We start from the raw sequence: 19,022 nt of genomic DNA on the forward strand, positions 1-19,022 counted from the left end.
GCCCAGCAGTGGCCAGGGCTCTTTCTCCAACTGGTCCAGATCTCACATGGCACAAAGCACGGGGCCTTGGTCCACCTGCTCCCAGGCACCTGGGACCCTGACCAACCAAATATCTACTCGGGCCCGAGTCCCAGGGTGAGAAAGAGGTGCCCCAGGGTGAGTGCCCACAGCTTGCCTGTGCTGCCCTCCCCTGGACAGTGCTTGGTGCTCCTCTGCCAGCTCCTAGGCCTCAGAAGAAAGCTCTGGCTGGGGAGCCGCGCACGTGTGCATCTCGAGCTCTGGTCTACTGGTGCTTTCTCCTGCATGGGGAGGCACAGGGTGGGGGCCCCCACTGCCTCACAGGCAGCCCTGATACAGGGCCACCTGGCCCTTGAGGAAGTCACGACAGGGGCAGAGCCGCTGGTACTTGGTGCTAGAGCCAGCACAGCTGGAGAGCAGGGACTCCTTCTGCTTCTGGAGGTAGCACTCCTGGCCGGGCTGGGCCAGCGCCGGGTACAGGTGGTGCATCTCCCTCTTGGTGACGTCACAAGGTAGCTGCAGCCTGCACGGGTGCCACCATTGTCAGCCACCCCCTGGGATAGGTGGGGCAGGGCTGTCCCCAGCCTGGCACTGCCCACCCCTCTCCCCAGCAACCCCTGCCCCAGACTCAGGAAGAGGTGGTTACAGCTCTTTATCCGCCTCTGTCTGGGAGCTTGGAGAAGAGGGACCAGGGTCCCGCATGGAGGGATGTGCAGCAGCCCTGCCAGGTTGGGGTAGGGCTCCCGAGGGACAGAGAGAGCTGGGTGGGACCAGAAGGCAGTGTCCCTGGTAGCAGTTGGGTCCTGTAAAGAGCATAGCCTCATAATGCAGATGCCCACCTGGAAGGTCCCTTCTGGATACTTCCTCACCAGTTGAAAACTCTCAGGAGGGAGGTGGGTGCACTTACTGGAGAAAGGCCTCCTGGCTGTTGAGGAAGGGGAAGAAGGAGGGCTCACAGACCAGCCCATGGTGCAGGCAGGTGTCTATACAGGCCCTCCTGGTGGCAACCAGCCAGGCCCACAGCGAGTGTGGCAGGGACCAGGCCCCAGGGACCATGCTGACTTTCTGGGCCCACTCCAGGTGGGTGGTTTTGGGCACCAGGATGAAGGGGCTCTGCGAGGCACTGGTCCCTGGGGGGGGCTGGACTGGGAGCTGCACAGAAGTCCTGGCAGGGGGAAAGGGGCATCAGGGAGGTGGAGTGGTGTGCGGGCAGCCCTGGGCGGTGCCTGAGTACCCAGCCTTGCAGCTTCAGTGGGAGTCACTGTTGGGTACTTGCTGAATACCAGGCAGCCTTACATGCACATTTCATTTATTCCTCAAAGTAGCCCCACCCCATGGACACTCAGGTGCCTCCAATTACTTGGCAGGGAAGGAAAGGAGGCTTGGCAGTCAGGGGACCTGTGGGGCTCACAGCCAGAGGTGTCTGCTGCCTGCACAGCGCAGGCTCTGGCCTGATGGGCTTGGGGTGGGACCCTGGGTCGCATGGCCGAGGATAGAGGGCCACCTACCTGGTGCTGAATGTAGGCGTGGGTCCGCTCCAGCTGCCCCCACAGGTGTACTCGTAGGGCAGGTAGGGCTCCACCTGAGGGAGGGCATGGTGGGGAGGCCTGGTTACAGGACCCCCCTGCTGGGCATGGGGTGGGATGTGCCAACCACCCCATCCACCTGGCCCTCTCAGCTGAGGTCCCTACACTCTCCAGGGGCCCTGGGGACTCAGGCTCAGCCCTGGACCCTCCATGAGTCCTGGCCTCTGTGCCCCTGCCCTGTCCTCCACCCCAGCCACACAAGCTTCCTCCTGCCCAGATCCCAGTACTCCACCCCTTCTGGGCTCTGAGGCCCCCTTGCCCAGCCCAGCTTCTCTGGGACCTCACCCACTCCAGAGCATCCTGCACCCATGACCTCCTGGTACAGGACCAGGTTCCTCGGAGTCCTCAGCACCCCAGACTTCCTCCCCCTGGGACAAGTGCCCCTGCCATGGCTTCCTGTCCATGCTCCATCTCTCTCAGGAGCCCATGGCCCTTCGAGGGCAGGGACTGCAGCTTGTCCCCCAGAGTCTGGTACAGTGCCTGGTACAGTGCCTGGCATGCAGTAGGTGCTCAGGAAATGGTTGTGGGATGGTAAAGCTCAACTGTACCCTTCCCAAGACGTGGACATTCACACGGAGGGACACAGCATGCTCCCAGTGGGATGCAACTGGGTGGCATCTGGAAAGCACCTGCCCAGGCCACACATGCGCACTACACGGGAGGCCACATGCGACCTAATGGTCTCAGGGTCACGCAGCAGCCTGCACCGGGGCACATGGGCAGAGTGGCTGGGGTACAAGAGGCAAAGGTAACCAAGGGACAAGATGTCCCCTCCCCAACCCCTTCCTGGGCTTCACTAACAGGCCCAGCACAGAGCCACCTTGGAGGAGCCCACAGGTGGCAGGTGGCAGTGGCTGGAGTTGGGGCCGACCTAGCGTGACTCACAGGAGGGTGGCTGTGGCCACTGGCTTCCCCAAACCACACACAATGTGGGCATCCTGCCTGGCCCAGTTCAACTCAGTTCCCAGTGACACCATCTTCCTGCTGCTGCCCCAAAGATGAGAACCTTAGCCCTGGTGGTGAAACCAAACAGTCCTGCCCAAGCCCACACAACTTCTTCCTCACACACAGTGACCTCAGGATGTCCAGCAGAGCTGTGTGGGGCCCCCACAGAGCCCGCCTCTTAGGGCTGGAGGCCCATCCTGGGCCCTCATGGTCAGGGGACACTCCCAACACTTGAGAGTTCCAGGGAGACAGCCCCCACTGCTCCCCTTGAAGCTGGTCCCTGCCACCTCTGACTCTAGGGACAAAAGTCACCAAGCCTGACCTTGTCCCAGACTGGACACCAGGTGCTGCTGTGTGTATTCTCAGTCCCCAGGCTGTTCCAGAGTCCCAGGAAACCCCAGCATCCCTCTGTCCCAGACGCTCTGCAGGCCTGTCCCACCCTGCTGCTCCTCCCCCACCCCTATAGGGTCCTGTGGCTAACTGCTGCCCTGATACACAGGGCAGAGTCCAGACAGCCTCTGAGCACTGCCCAGCAGGCTGCGGGGCCCCTGCAGAGGACAAACCCAGGATATAAGGAAAAATCCCCAGAGAAGAGCCTTTGCTCTCCAAACTGTCACTCCCCGCTCCAGCAGCGACAGCGGTGCCTGAGTTATTCCCCTCTGCATCTGAAGTGCTCGTCATGGGGTGAGTCAAATGCCCTGCATACAGGGAGCCCTCCAGCTGCCTGCCTGCCACAAATCTCTCTCGGGGCAGTGGCCTGCTTGCAAACACCCCCATTAGGTCTAACTGCAGGCATGGCATCAGCCTCCATGGGTGACAGGTGCTGGGTCTGCGGTGCCACATGGAAGGTGACCTTGAGAGGGGTGGGGGGGCGATGGCAGCACTGCCATCCTCTCACCCCACGGCCTCTATCTGGACTCAATTGAGATGCGGTGCAGGCCCATCTGTGGCAGCCCAGGGGCACAGAACCTGCTGTGCCATGAGTGGGGTGGGGGCTTGCACCTGGGGCTCTGCACCTCCGGGGCCCCACTGGCCTCCCCTCCCCTCCCCTGGAGGCCACAGGACCTGCAGAAGCCACGGTCCACTCACACCCAACTGCTTCGAGATGGATTTTCTAGAGCAGATGCTGAGTGTCAGCAGGCGCTTGTTAAAAATGCCAACTCCCAGGCCACACCTGGTCCTGTGAGGCAGGAGCCCCAGGGTGGCTGGGTCTACACACAAGCCCCTCGCTGGTGGCCCGTGGGCACAGGAGTGTGTGAGACCCTCAGGGCTACCAGGGGTGAACGGTCAGGAAAGCAAGCGGTGGTGGGGCCTGACGGAGGAGGCTGCCAGCAGACGGGCAGGCCAAGGTCCTTGGGGGCCTGCAGCAGATGTCGATGCCTTAGTTCCTGGATCCTTTGTCACTGCTCACTCTCTCTCTCTCCCACTCTTTTTTTGTGGTGCTGGGGATTGCACCCAGGGCCTTCTGAATGCTAGGCAAGTGTTTACAACTAAGCTACATCCTCAGCCTGGTTATTGCTGTTTTTTAATTAACTCAATAACAAAATTGAACAGATGTTCCAGTAAAAAAAAAAATCAAAGGAAAGAACAAGGAAAAGGAAGCCCCCTCAGCTCTCCCGAGAGCAGGCACCTCCCCAGTTCCCGTGTGTCCTGGCAGAAGCACGCAGGACGGTCTGGGCACATTCATTCCCAGGTGCAGCCCCTCCCCTGTGCCCAGCCTTCCATCTGGGAAGGGGACACACCACCCACAGGCTCATTTTGCTGGATGGGCCTTGGAGGTTAGGCCAGACTTCAAGGGGATGGGGAAGAGTCCTCACCCTGCCCCTATCCCTGTGTAAGAGGAGGCCAGCAGGACAGGGGAGAAGGCACAATGGGATCATTTCCAGCACCAAGTGAATCAAAGTAAACCCACACCAAGCCCCTGCCCTGGGTCTGTCCTTAGTACTGAGTCCCCTTCTCGAGGCTGCTGCTCGGTCTGGTGCTCGGGCCCATTTAAACCCATCAATCTGTAATAATCAGTTGTCCAGTCAACGACTGGGGCATGGCCCCGAGGCCACGTTCCTGTCTGCCTTAAACTCTGCAAGGGCCATTGTTGAACACAGAGAGTAGCCCCTGCGGCAGATGTGGGCAGTGCCCCTGCGGCCTCGTTCCTATGGCCAGACACTCCACCTCAGGGCTGTCTCCGATCCGCTCAGCGTGAGCAAGGGACAAGCCAGAAGCCAGGGGAGTGGACAGCCTACAGCCACGGGTGGGTGGGAGCTAGAGGAGAACCACTCCAGGTTCCTGCCTTTCTGGGATGTGATGGAAGCCCCACTCAGAGGTCCCACGGTGAGGAGTTTCAGGCACACCTGCCCCCTTCCTGGAACCACCTCCCAGAGGAGCCACCTGTGCTGAGACCCCACCTCAGGGTCACCCCAGAGGAGCCCAGACTCAGTCTGTGACTTAAGTTTAAGCCTCAGCTGATTCCCAAGAGGTGAGCAGATCTCCCCACTGGACAGAGTGGCAGAGTGCGCCTCCTTGCCAGACTCCAGCTTCACCTGTTAGAGCTGAAGACAGGTGCACATCAGGACCTGGTGACTTGCCGCTGAGCACTTCCTCTAGAAACATTCACCTCCAGACCAGGAAGGAAGGACCTGGGTGTTTCCATCAGGAATGGAAAGCTGACCTTGTCAGCAAGATCCCCGAAAGAGCTGTATGCACATCATTGCTCGAGACAGGCTGCTAAAAGGTCACAGACCCACACCTAAAGCAGGGTCTGAAGAACCTCCATGCTTTCATCTGGAAGACAGTGACTCGGCATCCAATTTGTGTCAGGAGTGCTCACAGGGCCTGGCCTTCCATTGTGCTCAGTAAGTGACTCTGAAACCATGGCTACCTTGTAAGGTTGTGCAGGTTGTTCACTGCACCAAGGTAATTCCTAAAACCTATGCACTGGGTTGGTGAGTGAGGGCCCCTGCTCCACTCTCCAGTCCACATGGCTGGACACGGGTATGTTTGACCAGGAGGGAGGCGGACTCCTCTGCCAGCCCAGGTCAAGTCTGAGTACTGTTTTTCTAATTATATTGAGGCCCCACAGAGCAAGTGGTGGCCATCTCACCTGGGTTTCCATGATGGCCTTGATGGCAGCTTTGGACTCCTCCGAGTTGTAGTCCACAGTCCACATGTGGGGCTTGCTGATGAAGTTCTCTGCGTAGGGGTGCTGGAGAACACCTGGCTGGAGCCAGCAGGGGGTGGCTCTCCCTGTGCCCCCCTTTGTCTCTTTCATCCTGTTGCCTGACTCCTCCACCTCCCTCCCCAGGAACCTCAGAGCCCCTGCCCTGAACCCTCCCGGGCCAGCTGGGTTGCCCACTCACCTCTCTGGAGGTGGGCTTGCCTGGGAAGAACTCGTGGTTGAGGGAGCTGCGGGGCGGGCTGAAGCAGGACTGCAGGAAGACGCAGCCATGGGCGATGGCCTCCAGGGGGGCCAGGCCCTCGTGGGGGAAGCCAAAGCCTGTGAAAAGCTGAGGGGGCGGGGGGACACGAGGACAGGGAGGCCAGGAGCCCTGTAGCCAGGCAGGGGTAGGGTAGGGGTGGCCAGCTCGCATCCCTCAGTGCAGGGCTGTGTGGGGCACTGTGGATGCCTGGTCTTGCTGTCTACGATTCTGGAGGGGCGAGGACAGAGCAAGGATCCCAAGCCCAACAGGCTGCAGATCCGCATCCACAGTCAACCTCAAAGGACCTCCACTCATTCATCCTAAAAATACCTAAATTCAGCACCTAACCATGCCAGCTGTGCATGCAGGGCTGGCTCCTGGAAGATGCTTCATAAATGGTACTGAATCCAGGTCTGCTGGGTGAGGTTGTTCAGGTTGTCTACTGCACAGAGATATCCTTCCTTGTGTGACTTGCAGAAGCAGCCATCCAGGATGAATGGACCCATGGGACAGTAGCCAGGGTCTCTCAGCCAGTCTACCACCCACTCAGAGGCTCCAAAAGGTCTGCCTGGCTCCTGTTCCCCTAACCAGGCCATTGCACTGCCCACACCCCTGACCCTGTAGGCTCTCCCCTGCCTGCTGGATATTCCATGTTGGCCAGTCCCCTGGAGGACTGGACACAAGGCTCAGGCAGCACAGCACATTGGGGCATGTCCACGTGTGGAAGGGGCCACGCATGGTGGCGGCCGCCCTGGCAGGCGTGTTGTGTGGCCCCCTCAGCGGGTGCCTGTGACCAAGCAGGCAAGGACAGTGTGCTGGAGGACTCACTTTGGACAATGTGTTGAGGTCCTCACTTTGGCCTTGCACAGCAGCTGCTGGAACACAGGCTGCAGCAAGAGGCTGTGGTTCTTCACGAAGGCGGGGACCTCGGGAAACCTCTGGCTCTCATAGTACACGGTGCCGTGGATCTTCATGTACTTGTTCAGGATGCCCAGGAACTTCTCCTTGCCCTGGAGGAGAAGGGAGAGGAGGCGGAGCCTCATCCCAGGTCCCCAGCAGTGCCAGTACGGCAGACGCCCCGCCTCTGGTGGCCTCCGGCCAGCTATGTGGTCCCTCTCCTCTCTGGTCCTTGATTTTTCAACAGTGAGCACAGAGCTTGGACTAAACCAGAGGCTTCTGGTTTATTTTTAGCCACACAATTTTTCTTCCAAAGGAAGTCAACGGGACCAACACACTGAATGAATCCAGGTGGATCTGATTGGCCTCATCTAACCCTCAAAGGACCCCAAGTACTTCTGAGGAGCTGTGGAGCTCTCAGGAGCTCAGATCACCCCCACACACCCATCCCTTCATCCCTCCATCCACCCACTCATCCCTCCATCCACTGTCCCCCAAGATAGCCCAGAACCTGGCAAAAGAGCAGTTAAGCTCCCAAGGAGATACCAGATCTGACGGGCTAAAGAGAGACCATACTTTCACTCACTAGCCCCTCAGGACTTTGCTATTAATTTAGACCCAGTCCTAACAAGGGTGCTTATCTGCTTTCCCACCCAGAGCTCTCAAAGAGCCACAAGTTAGACGCTGTTGAAGGGCAGAGTGAGTACAGTCACAGTTAAAGGTGACAGTAGACAGATTCCCAACAGGGCCCACGCTGAACCGTAAGAGCTTTGCACACCCTAGTGTCCCCCAAGCGCAGGCCATGCACCAGGGAGGTAGAACCCACCCAAGCTGTCAGGAAAGGTTATGTTATTTTCAGTACATGGCATCTCACAGGGCAGTGTGTGCGTGTATTCTAGAGTCCCATTCAAAGCAGAACACTCAGCTCTGGCGGGCCCCGCCCTGGTCAGCTCGGCATGTGGGCCTGCTGGTCATTTAAACAGGGTTCATCTAACAGCTAGTTCTGCAGGACAGACCTACCCCATCTCATCCCCACCAAGAGAAAGTAGCTAGGTGTCATTGAGATTTGCAGGGACACTGACTGCCAGCCACACCTGTCTCCAGCCACTGCCTTGCACCTGCCAGGAACAGCAGGGCCTTGCAGACAGGTCACCCATGATGAGACTTCCCCCTGGAGCACCGGGGACTCCTCAGAGCCACCTCCACACAGGACCAACAGAGAGATCAAGAGGCCACAGGTGAACCAAGACTGCTTACTTACCCAACTCTCTCACCCCGCCCCTCCCTTCATCTATTTAAACCCAAAGCCCAAGTCAGTGACCCAAGACAGGGCTGAGAGGCGGGCCTCACTCTGCCCTCCCAGCACAGCCACAGTGGTTAAAGCTCCTCTCCTGCTCTGCACCGTGACCTTTCAGTCTGGCCCAGGACTCTGCTGACACCCCTGGCTTGGAAACCTGGCCTGCTGCTTCACTACCCATCACAGTTGTCCCTGAAAGTGTCCCTGGAAGGTCACCAAACCCCTCACTCTGAACTGTGTGCTCAGTGTCCTCCTGGCCTTGGGCAGGTCTCCCACAGGCCACCCCTTCCCTGGTCCCTGCCCTCAGGGAGGCTCCTCTCTGCATCCCACTGTCCCTAGGAGGAGAGACAGGGAGGACGAGGGCCAGCCTCCCCCACCTCGAGCTCCACCCCCCACCCCAGCACTCACAGAACATGGTCATGAACTGCTTGGGGTTGAGGTTCCAGTAGCCCCAGTTGATGCGGCAGCTGTGCAGCATGGCATATTCCTCGTGGTTGTACAAAGACTCGGTTCCAAAGGTGTTGATGACCTGGATTCAGCACCTGCCCCCCAGGGATCAGAAGCAGGGGTCATGCTTCTGTGTCCTGGGCTGGGGCTGCCCCAGCCAAGAGCCCTGCAACTGGTCAGTGGCTGGGTCAGGGTAGTGCCCTGTGCGGCAGAGCTCAGCCTCTGACATTCTCCCTGAGTGACTTCAGCAAGCACCTTGACCTCTCTGTGTCACAGCCCAGTCAAGTGGGATCTTAACAGCCCAACCCCCAGGTCCCCGGTTAGTGTTCAGAAGCTGTTCTCCCTGCTGCCCAGGAGCAGCTTCTTGGAGTGGGGTCCCTACCTGCTCTCCCCAGGGGTGCACCTGGGTGAGGGTCCTGGGGGGACTGTGTTGGTGGGGTCATTGCCCTCATGCCTCCTCCACCAGGTGGACTACTTGGGCAGGGGATGATGGTGGGAGGCCTGTCCTCCTCCCTCCGCCACCCTCGAGGACAGAGGCTCTGAGTCCAGGGGCCTCACCTCTGTGGATCTGCACCCTGGACTCCGAGGCCCCAGAGCATCCGAGTCCACCTGCCCATGAGTGGGCCCTGAGGTAAAGCAGAGCAGCCACCTCACAGGACGCTCCCTCCTGACCCCATCCTTCCCATAATCCAGAGTCAGGTGCCCAGTGCTGAGGTTGGCACTGTTCCCCAGAGCAGGGCCCGGGTGGGAGGAGGGGCGGGAGGAGGGCAAGTGCCAGCGAACGTGCATTAATAATAAAAGCAAGAACGCTGCCTGTCACTTTTTTTTCCCTAATAAAATCATGTGGGATAGTCAGTGGGACTGGAATAAACATAATAAATAGCAGGGCTCTCTGTGCTACATTAAACCCACACCCCACTGGCTGCAGGAAGACAAGGAACAATGGCACTGGCCTTCCTCCTGACCCAGGGCTGTGCAGAGGGAGGGGAGTGCAGGGTCCTGTCCCCACCCAGCAGGGCAGAGCCAAGCCCCCACTGGGACGTCCATTTCCTTTCCGCCCCGCCCGACCCACTGCAGTTCCTCTGTCCCCTCCATTCAGGTGACCCCACCCCAGCCTCATGCAGTCCCTGACACCATGGAGGACTCCCTACTCTCCAAGGTTTGGCAATCATCCTCGTGAGGGGGCAGAGCTCTTGTGAGATGGGAGCTTTGGGACAGGGAAGGACAGAGGCAGGGCAGCCCCACAGGGTGAGGGGAGCAGCTTTCTGCCTGGGTCCACAGCCACCCGGTCCCCACCGCCATCACCAGCCCTCTCACCTTACTTCTTGAAGGAGAGTCCCAGGTGCTGCTTCGTCTGCGCAGGCCGTGGTAGTCAGTGTAGATGAGGTCGAAAGGCAGGGGCATGGAGAGTGGGCATTTCCCCCGGCCTAGCGGCACCCTAAGTTACTGAGAGAAGAGCCCTTGAGAGTCTGGGCTTCAAGAAACTCACCTTGCCAATCAGCTCTGGGCCTGGATGGGCCTCCAACCCACCCACCCAGTTCCTAGCCCAGGATGAGAACGGAGAGAGGCTATAAAGGGCCATGGGGTTAGTGCAGACTCTTGGACAGGAATTAAATAGGATGCCTGTGTACAGGTTTCTCACTGCACAAGAGAGTCCAGCCAGGGCCAAGGGACACTGAGATCTAGTCCAGGTTGGCTTTCCAACTGTGTACCTGGCCAGGGCCCCCTGCTCCTCCTGCAGGGACTGCCCAGAGAGGGAGACTTTAATTCACAAAGCACTGGCTATGGTCCTAGCATACCTACACTGTTTGTTTGGAGCCAAGGGTCCCAAGTCTCCTGCCTCAGAAAGTGTAGTCCTACTCTCCTGGCTGGGCTCCTGGTGCTCCAGGGCAAAGAGCTCTGGCAGGCACAGAACAGACTCAGAGTCCCCTGGGCTGCCCCTCACCTGCCAGGTCACTCAGACACTGGTTTTCTTCAGGGTTGCCCCTGGTGACCCAGAGGCTGCAGCTTGGCCAGACTGGGCAGGTCCCTCTGCTAGAGCCTTGAGGATACCTCATCTCACCTGCCTGCAGGGCGTGGCTGCAGCCCCAGGGCTTCTTGTAGAATCACAACCTGCTCGCTCACCTCACTGCAGAAGGGCTCCAAGCCCCAATTGGCACAGCTGCCCATTTAAGTTCCTCTGCCCCACTCCCCACCCCTGAAGCGGCACCTCTCTCGGAAGCCCCCTGGAGCCTGACTCCTCACCCTGGTTTCTTCCCTTGGCCATTGGATCACAGTCTGGATCACATGTTCTATAGGCATGTGCTGGGTCCTGGAGCCAGGGAGCAGGTCACCCGCTGCAGGGGACCCCCTCTGCCTTCCCCTACCACCAGGCCAGAGAAAGCAATCCAGGGCCTCAGAACAGGGCCTACTCCAGAGACCCTCCTCCCTGTTGTGTCCCTCCATTAATCCTGCTTAGCAAACCCTTCCTGAATACATCCTGGGTGCCGGGCCCTGCAGCCCACAGAGACATCCAGGAGGAGTCCCTGCCCTGGGAGCACAGGAGCCACGGGAGGAGCGTTGCCTGGTGCACACACTGAGACTTGAAAAGACTGCCCTGGGAGTGGGCAGGGAAGGGCAGGGAGCAGCCAGGAAGGCCTCCCCAGGAGGGAGGTGTGGGTGAGGCCTCCTCTTCCTCTCTCAACAGCTCCGTGGGCAGGGAGCTCCTCCCGGGCTGGACATGCCCTGCCTCTGCCCCTGGGGGATGCCCAGCTCCCTTGGATCTGGTTCAGCTGCTGCTGCTGGAAGAGGTTCTGGAGGCTCCCCGTCAAGGGTCCACATGGTGGTGGCCTCAGTTCAGGGAGGAGACCCACTTTGACAAGCACATTTATTCCCTAATGGAAAAGGGCCACCACTGATCATTCCCTGGGCTACATCTCTGACTTCCTGGCTCAGACCAGATGGAAAAGGACCAGCATCAGAGGCTTGGCGCTGTCTGCAGAAGCCGAGTATCCCCTGAGCACACTGTCCAAAGTGGTGCCATTTTGATGATGTTTATGGTCTTGACAGGACTGTGACAGAAAGACCTGGGGGAAGATCCAGGCATGGGGGAGGGGGCAAATGGGAGGGGCTTCCCTGAGGTGCTGCACCAGCCACCCAGAGAGAAGCTCTGCTGCTCAAGTGGACAGAGGAATGGGAACGTGGCCTGGGCCCCCCTCCCCTCTCCCTCACAGAGCTCCTTTCTAAGGACCCCACCAGAAGCCTCAAGGCCAGCCAGGGCTTCCAGGGCAGACATGCCTCAGAAGCTTTCTTGTTGAAATGCCCAGAAAGCGAAGCAGAAAGAGCACAAACTCCAGGCTGGAGCCATCCCAGGAAGCGGCTCCCCCTCTCCAGAGACATGGTGAAATATTGGGTGGCGAGCTCTGCACCCACCCTGAGGACATCTCCGCTGTTTTCCTCCTGCGGGGCTTTGGCTTTTTACCCCAAAGGTCCTCCCTTAAAACTGAGGCCGACTCTTGTCCCAGGGTTCCAACTAGCCCAGGGTGCGTACCTGTGCATTCCTCCTCGCTGCCCCCACCCAACCAAGAGCCACAGAGTGATGGCCAAGGCTGATTTACCGCCCCTTCCTGCCGGGGGAATCAAGTTCAGCGGAGCAAGACAGGAGGGTCTGGGAGTGGCCCCGGCACCAGGGCTCCGTGGCCTTTCCCACATTTCTGATAGATTTTAGGCAGTGTGTGTCCTTGTCCCAGGGCTTCCTCTTGTTGACCCTCACCCACCACACCCCTCACCCCAGGTCCAGGTCCCAGGGCTCCTGAGGACAGATGAGTGGGAGCAAATCACTGGGAGAGTCTGTGCTGCTGTCCATGCCTGCAGGCACCATCCACTCATGACTGCATCCACCTGCTCTTGATGCCATCTGTCAATGCAGTTCATCTCGGCAACCACCCTAGAAATCAGACCCATTCATGTCCTATGCCCATTTACAGAGCAGGAAACAGAGGTTTAGCAATTTACCTAAGATGGCACAGCCTGGAAGAAGTGCGGCAGGGATGGGAACATAGACAGTCGGATTCCACGCTGCTACCTGTAGAGCTCTCCCATCCCCAAGGCCCACTAGATGGATCCCAGCAACCCCTAGGCAATTCGAGTCCTTGGCCACCAGCAGAGATACAGCTCCAGTCCCGGCTTTGCCACTAACCTGGTCAACCACAGGCCTCTAGAAGGCTCATTTTTTCTACTGACAAAAGACAAACAAAATGGGTGCATCTCACAGGGCTCCAGACCGAGGGGGATGCCGTGTGAGAGTGAGGGCTCCTCAGGCCACTACTGCTTGGAGGCTTTGGCTCTCCCCCTGAACACTGTGTCCCGTGAAGCCTCTCTGAACACAGCCCCCCACCTCACTCAGGCCAGAATCTTGAGACAGTGTCCCCTGTATGCCTCCCACGGGCATCCTGCCTCTTCCAGAGGGCTCCCTCTACAGTGGGAACTGGGCAAATTTCCCCAGGGCTCTGACCCTTCTGGGGCTCCCACTGGCCCTGGACCTCACTCCAGGCGCCTCCTCCCTACCCAGCTGGAGCTCTAGACCCCGTCCCCAGGGAAAGTCAGTGTTGACCAGAGCCAGTCACTGCCACTCAGGCAAGGGAGCCAGCACTTCCTGCTCCTGTGGCGCTTGAGACAGGTGCAGCAGAAACCTCAGTCACTGTCACCAACCCGCCCCTCTGCTCTGTGGTCTCCATGGGCCTCCTTGACAGAGACTTCCTTCCAGATTCCTAACTTGCAGGTGGCCTCCTCTTCTAGGAAGTCTTCCTGACAGCCGGCACCCCTACTCCTGTGCCCTCCCTCCTCCCCCTCTGCCTGTTCACACTTGGCGACTGTCCTGAGATACCACCTTCCACTGGGGGCAAGAGGAAGTCATCCTCAAATCTCAGGACTGGGAATAGGATCCAGCCCATGAGGGAATGAACACCCCCTCTTTAAGGCAAACCCCAGAGGAACCTTTGAATGAGTGAAGCTGGTCTATGAGGGCCTTTCCCAGAGGCCATGGGAGGAGCCCGGCTGAGGCTGTCCACCTGGGTGGGACCGGGGCCTGTCCTGCTGCTCTGCACACTCCAGGCTGGACCTGGGTCTTCCATGGGTTCAGAGCACACGGCAGCAAGAAGGAGGAAGAAGATACAGTGGCCGGGGACAACAGAGTTCCCTTCCCAGATACTGATGGAAGCCTGTGGCCTCAGGTCCTGGAGGACGAGGGTTTTCAATCTATGGCGACTTCACTGAAGGAATGTCTCAGAACCCATTGCTTGTCACACAGAACCCTAGCTTTGCCCATGGAGAGCCGAGAGGGTCAGCCACAGGAGAGCAGGCTGCCAGCTTATCGCCTGCAATTCAAGTTCACTTTTATGGGCAATTTTACACTAAGTGGTTGGCTGGTGTCTCGGGAGGAATTAAAAAACACTATCCTGGACAACCTGCAGCCGAAGGTGCGTGGGAGGCACAGCGGGCCAGCGCTCTCTCCAGGACTCCCACCAGGTGCCTCCACACTTCAGGACCAAGCAGAAGGGGGGCTCTCTGAGTCCCCCAAGGACCTGGGCAGCAGGGAGCAGGGCGAGATATCCCTAGGAAGAGGCTTTGACACAGCCACTACCACCAGGAGGGAGTGTTCACACGGAACTGCCAAGCTAGTCCCTGGGTTGCTGCCTGAGGCAGGGCCTGGGCAGGGGCGTTCCAGAAAGGGAGCCTTTCCACAGCACCTGGCTCCTGGCCCCACCCAGACTGACCCACCTGCACAAGCCCGGCTATCAGGGGAGGGGAGGTCAGGGGTTTGGTATGGAGTGAGCATGGAGTCTTCATCTTGCAAGAGGCATTCTGCGTAGTGTAATGGCCACCAGACACTGGGTATGTACTTAAAGCCACTGAACCATGCACTGAAAATGGTCAAGATGGTGAATTTGACATGATGTGCGCTTTACTATAATGAAAAGAAAAAAGCCACCCCACCCACATTCCTGATTCCTGTGCCCAGCACCACAGCTCCAGAGGTGCTGAGGTTCCCCCACCTCCCTGGGATGCCCAGCTGGCCACTGACAACACAGGGCCTCAGCAAATATCGAGGACTGACTCAGTAACTTTCTGCTGAAAGATCAAACTGTTGGATGGGAAAATGGGAGGAGGGAGGAGGAGAAAACCTACCCCAGTGGAGAGAGAAGCCCTCCTGGGGATCAGCATGCAGAATTCAGATGCAGAGAAGACCTTGGCTCCCCTGGGCATGCAGGCGTCTTCTGGTGCCCTTGCACCAGTCACTGAGCCCTCCTGGTGTCCACCTCCACTGCTGTAACATGTTGCTCAGATAAACCTCCCCAGTCCCTTCTAAGCTAAAAATTCTCTGGTTTTATATCTCTCTGTGCCTTTGGTCTAGAGCTAGAAATAATCTCTCCAGGTAGAGCTCAACTATTCTCTCTCCCTCTCTCTCTCTCTCTCTCTCTCTCTCTCTCTGTGGGAAGGACCTAATTAAAATGAATTCCTACAAAGTGCTCTGAGATCTTTAGCTCCAGTGCTAAAGTGCACACAGGGATTCTCAGCTTCTCTGGACGCATCTGGTTACTGGGAACACATGGTCGGGGCAGTCCTGGATGTTCTCGTCTCCCCAGGCACCTGCTATCCCTCTGGCCACTCCAGTGCCCATCTCCCTACTGAGCGTTGTGGGCACTGCCCCCTCCCCATTACTAGCAGACCCTTGTCTCCTCCCCCAGAGCACCAGGGGCAGAAAGAAGGAGCCAGGGATTTAACTGGGCATCTAATGAGCTGCCTCAGGAAGCAGAGGTTAGGATCACTACTGAAGAAGGAATTATATTCTCCTATGGGTTTCTGCTCAGGAGGGGCTGACTCTCTCCTCTGCCCAGCAAAAGCTTTATGATGCCATCATGATGGGCTACCCTCCTCTCTGCTCCTGTTCCCACAGAGGCAATTGTCCTTGAACATCCCCAGCCTATGCCCCAGTGCCTCGGAAGGTCCTCATTGCAGCCAAGGAGAGCTGCCAGGACACCTGGGGCAAGGGGCTCCAAGCAGATGGAAGCAAATCCAACCATCCCTTGGCCACAGTGACCACAGTCAGGGGGACCAAAGGGAAACCAGGGCAGGGCATTTCCCACACTGGTGGTCACGGGGTGGGGGGACCCCATCCAAGGCTCATGCTTTCCTCCCAGGCCTTCTTTTCTAGTGAGCAAGCTCAGGGCTGAGAATAGGCCCAGGTGCCAGGAGAGCTGGCAAATCAGCAGACTCATCCCTGTGATTCCTGGAGCTGGGGGAGAAAGGGAGCTGGCCCAGCGGTGCTCCCACACCCTGCAGACTGGCCAGTGTACATAACAAGCGCCTGTGGAGACCAAGCATGGCTAAGGCTCCTGTCCACCAGACCTGCGAGGCACCAGGGTCCTGCTCTACAGCCCTGCAGTTGGCCCAGCCACCCAGGGCTGTAAGAGCCCCCCAGGCCAGTCTGGCCCCAGGCCACCTCTCTGCTCCCAGGTGGGGCCCACCATTAGGTTTTATTCAGTTCCTGGTGGAACTCATTTCTGGGCTCTCGTTATTCCATCTAGTCCCACACACCTGAGCTGAGAACCAGCCCATGTGGACACCCTGGAGGGCAGAAGATGGGCTGGATCCACTCTCCACCCCAGCAAGACAGGTCTTGTATTAAATCTTGGCTGAAAGGAAAGACAGAGCCTGGTGTCCCTGAGGGGACAGCCAGGGGCTCTAAGTCCATCCCAGAACAACCAAGCAGAGAGCAGTCTGGCCTCCCTTTTGTCAAAGGCCCTTTGTGACCTGAGGGACAGTTTGGAGGCCAGAGAAGCAGGGCCGGACCCTTTCTGTGTGTGCCACTTTCCAGGTCTGTTCACTGTCCCCTCCTCACTGGCCTCCTCCGTCCCTCAAGCCAATTTTTTCTGGGGCATGTACCAGGGAATGAACTCAGGGGTACTTGGTCATTGGACCACACCCCCAACTCTATTTTATTTAGAGACAATGTCTCACTGAGTTGCTTAGTGCCTCGCTTTTGCTGAGGCTGGCTTTGAACTCATGATCCTCCTGACTCAGCCTCTGGAGCCACTGGGATTACAGGTTGCACTACCATGCCCGGGCCTCAAGCCAATTTTGTCAGCCCCTAAATGCAAACACTGTCCTCCAACAGATGCTCAGAGATGGAGACCAGGACACACTTCCTGGGTGCATCCCAAATGTGACAGAGTGTCAGCATGGAGGGGAAGCAGGAGACAGATGGAGCGGGTCATTGGGGACCTGGGGATGCCAGTACCTCACAGAATGCCAGGAAGCCTCACAGTATCCATGGGCCATGGGACCTGAGGTGGAGCAGGAGATTCTGGGATGTTCTCCTCAGTCCCTTCCCACTCCATCATGGTGCACTGGCTGTCCCCAGCATTCACCTCTGCAGCTCCTTCAGGGAGACAGTGACCCGCAGGCTGTGGCCCAGGATATAGAGAGCAGCCAGGATGTCCACCCACTGTACCATCTCCCCTAGAGGCCTGCCCTTCAGCACCCGTGGGCTGAAAATGTCCCCAGACTCCTCCATCAGGAAGCCAATGTGAGCAAGAATCTGGGTCAGCAGGACAATGGGGTGGGGGTGGGCAGGGTCGGCATAAAAGAGCAGCAGACCTCTGACCCTCCCACCCCAAGTCACCAGCTGGGAGACCAGTGAACTCTGAGGGTCTGCACTGCTGGTCTTCATAGGTGTCAGTGCAAGGCCAAGGGAAGGAGAGCGGCAGTGGTGCAATAGAGTGGTGGAGTAGGGCCTGGGTGGGTCTGAGCACTGGAGTTCCTGCTGCAGCATGAATGCTGCCACACAAGCAGGGCGAGCCAGCACCAAGGTGGATGAAGGCTCACTGACCTGTCACCCTGCAGCCATCAGGTCCGGAAAGAGTTGGGAGGCCTGTCTCAGTAGCCTGCCCCACACAGCACTGTGGGCCATCCAGGACCTCAACCTCCCACTTCTCAACCTGCACTGAGAAAAAGGAAGTGGAGCAGAGTTGAATGAAAGCCGGGACTCAAGAACTGACCAATAGCATTTGCATGTTTTGGACCAATAGCATTGGTACATGTTCAAACCCTATTTAGCATAACTGTGGACCAATCACAGTATCCCAAGTGTTATATAAACCCCTTGCCACCATTTGCCAAGCACGTTTTGAGGAAGAATCTCTACTGGGAGCTCCGTCCTCGAGGTGCTCATGTTCTACAGTGTTCTACGCTTTATCTCGCCAGTGGATTGCGTTCTTCGAATTCAAGAGAGAACTTGGAAGAAAAAGAGGGTGAGTTGCTGGGGTGCGCTGCCCTGCGGCACGTCTGGGGAGTGGAGTGCATCTGGTTTCACAGCTTTTTTTTTGACCTCCCAGAGGTCAGTATGTGCTGAAGTTTCTTGTAGTGACTTTTTACTTTTGTTTTTTTCCTTGTTACTGGAAAATGCAAAAGGTGTTTTGTCTTGCTTGTGAAAATTCTTTTTTTCTCAAAACACTGTGTGTTTATGGGTGAGACATCTGAAATGTAGACTCTCAGATTCTGACGTAAGAAAATCTGAAGTAGTTAGATAACTAAGTTCAGGAAGAACAAGAAATAAATGTGCAGGGGAGACAAAAAGAACCCCTAAAAGAAATAATGTGTTGTCTTGATTTTTCTGTGCTTGTGTGCTTGTACACATGAACATACACACATTTTTTAATCATATAATTAAAATTTATTCCAAATGTTATAACTCCAGTTTTATTAGGATTTTTGTGGATTTCCCCCAAGTTAAAGTATCTTGTATTTGTTAATTTAAGCGTCTTAAGGCCTGGAACTTTTTTCCCAGATCAAAATGGGCTAGTGTGATAGGATGAATTTACCAAGTGTCTGAGGAGACTAAAGCACTACAATATTGGCTTGTAACTCAGGCTGACAGAGAGTTGGTCTGTGAAATACCGAAAATGTTGAATTATCTCAATATTTTAGGAGTTCTCTATTGCTAATTTCATTGTGATACTAGGTTTAAACTTGGTGTGTAAGAAAAAACCTTAAACATCCACATTGAGTTATCTCACCTGCTCCTCAAGGGGTCACAGAGCCAATGAGAACTTATGAGAGGTAAATGTTAGCTGAGGTTCTTACCAGCCTCCACACAGCCTGTGTAAGGAATCTGGTCTCCCAACCACCTGTCAATCTGCGCTACGCCCGCCTCTCCCGTTACAGGAATTTCCGGCTTACATTGCCGTAATCTTCTTGCCTCCCACATTACGTTCTAATATGTCATTGGTCCACCAGTCAGTCTGTAATAATTCTCCTCCGCAATTGGTTCCTCCCAGCCTGCGAAATTCCGATAACTGAGGAGAAACCCTTCGCCATCTTCTTTTCCTTTCCCCTTCCCCCCCCACCCCCTCCCCCCCCCCGAGCAGGCACGATTCGTCC

At 57.2% G+C, this 19,022-nt stretch overlaps 1 pseudogene; it reads right to left on the minus strand.

Annotated features, from left to right (window-relative positions):
* Positions 1-336: 336 nt before the first annotated feature.
* Positions 337-17,313, minus strand: LOC124974351 (alpha-1,6-mannosylglycoprotein 6-beta-N-acetylglucosaminyltransferase B-like; annotated as a pseudogene).
* Between the last annotated feature and the right edge of the window lie 1,709 nt (positions 17,314-19,022).

This window comes from Sciurus carolinensis, unplaced genomic scaffold (assembly GCF_902686445.1).
Source record: "Sciurus carolinensis unplaced genomic scaffold, mSciCar1.2, whole genome shotgun sequence".
Taxonomy (NCBI): Eukaryota; Metazoa; Chordata; class Mammalia; order Rodentia; family Sciuridae; genus Sciurus; species Sciurus carolinensis.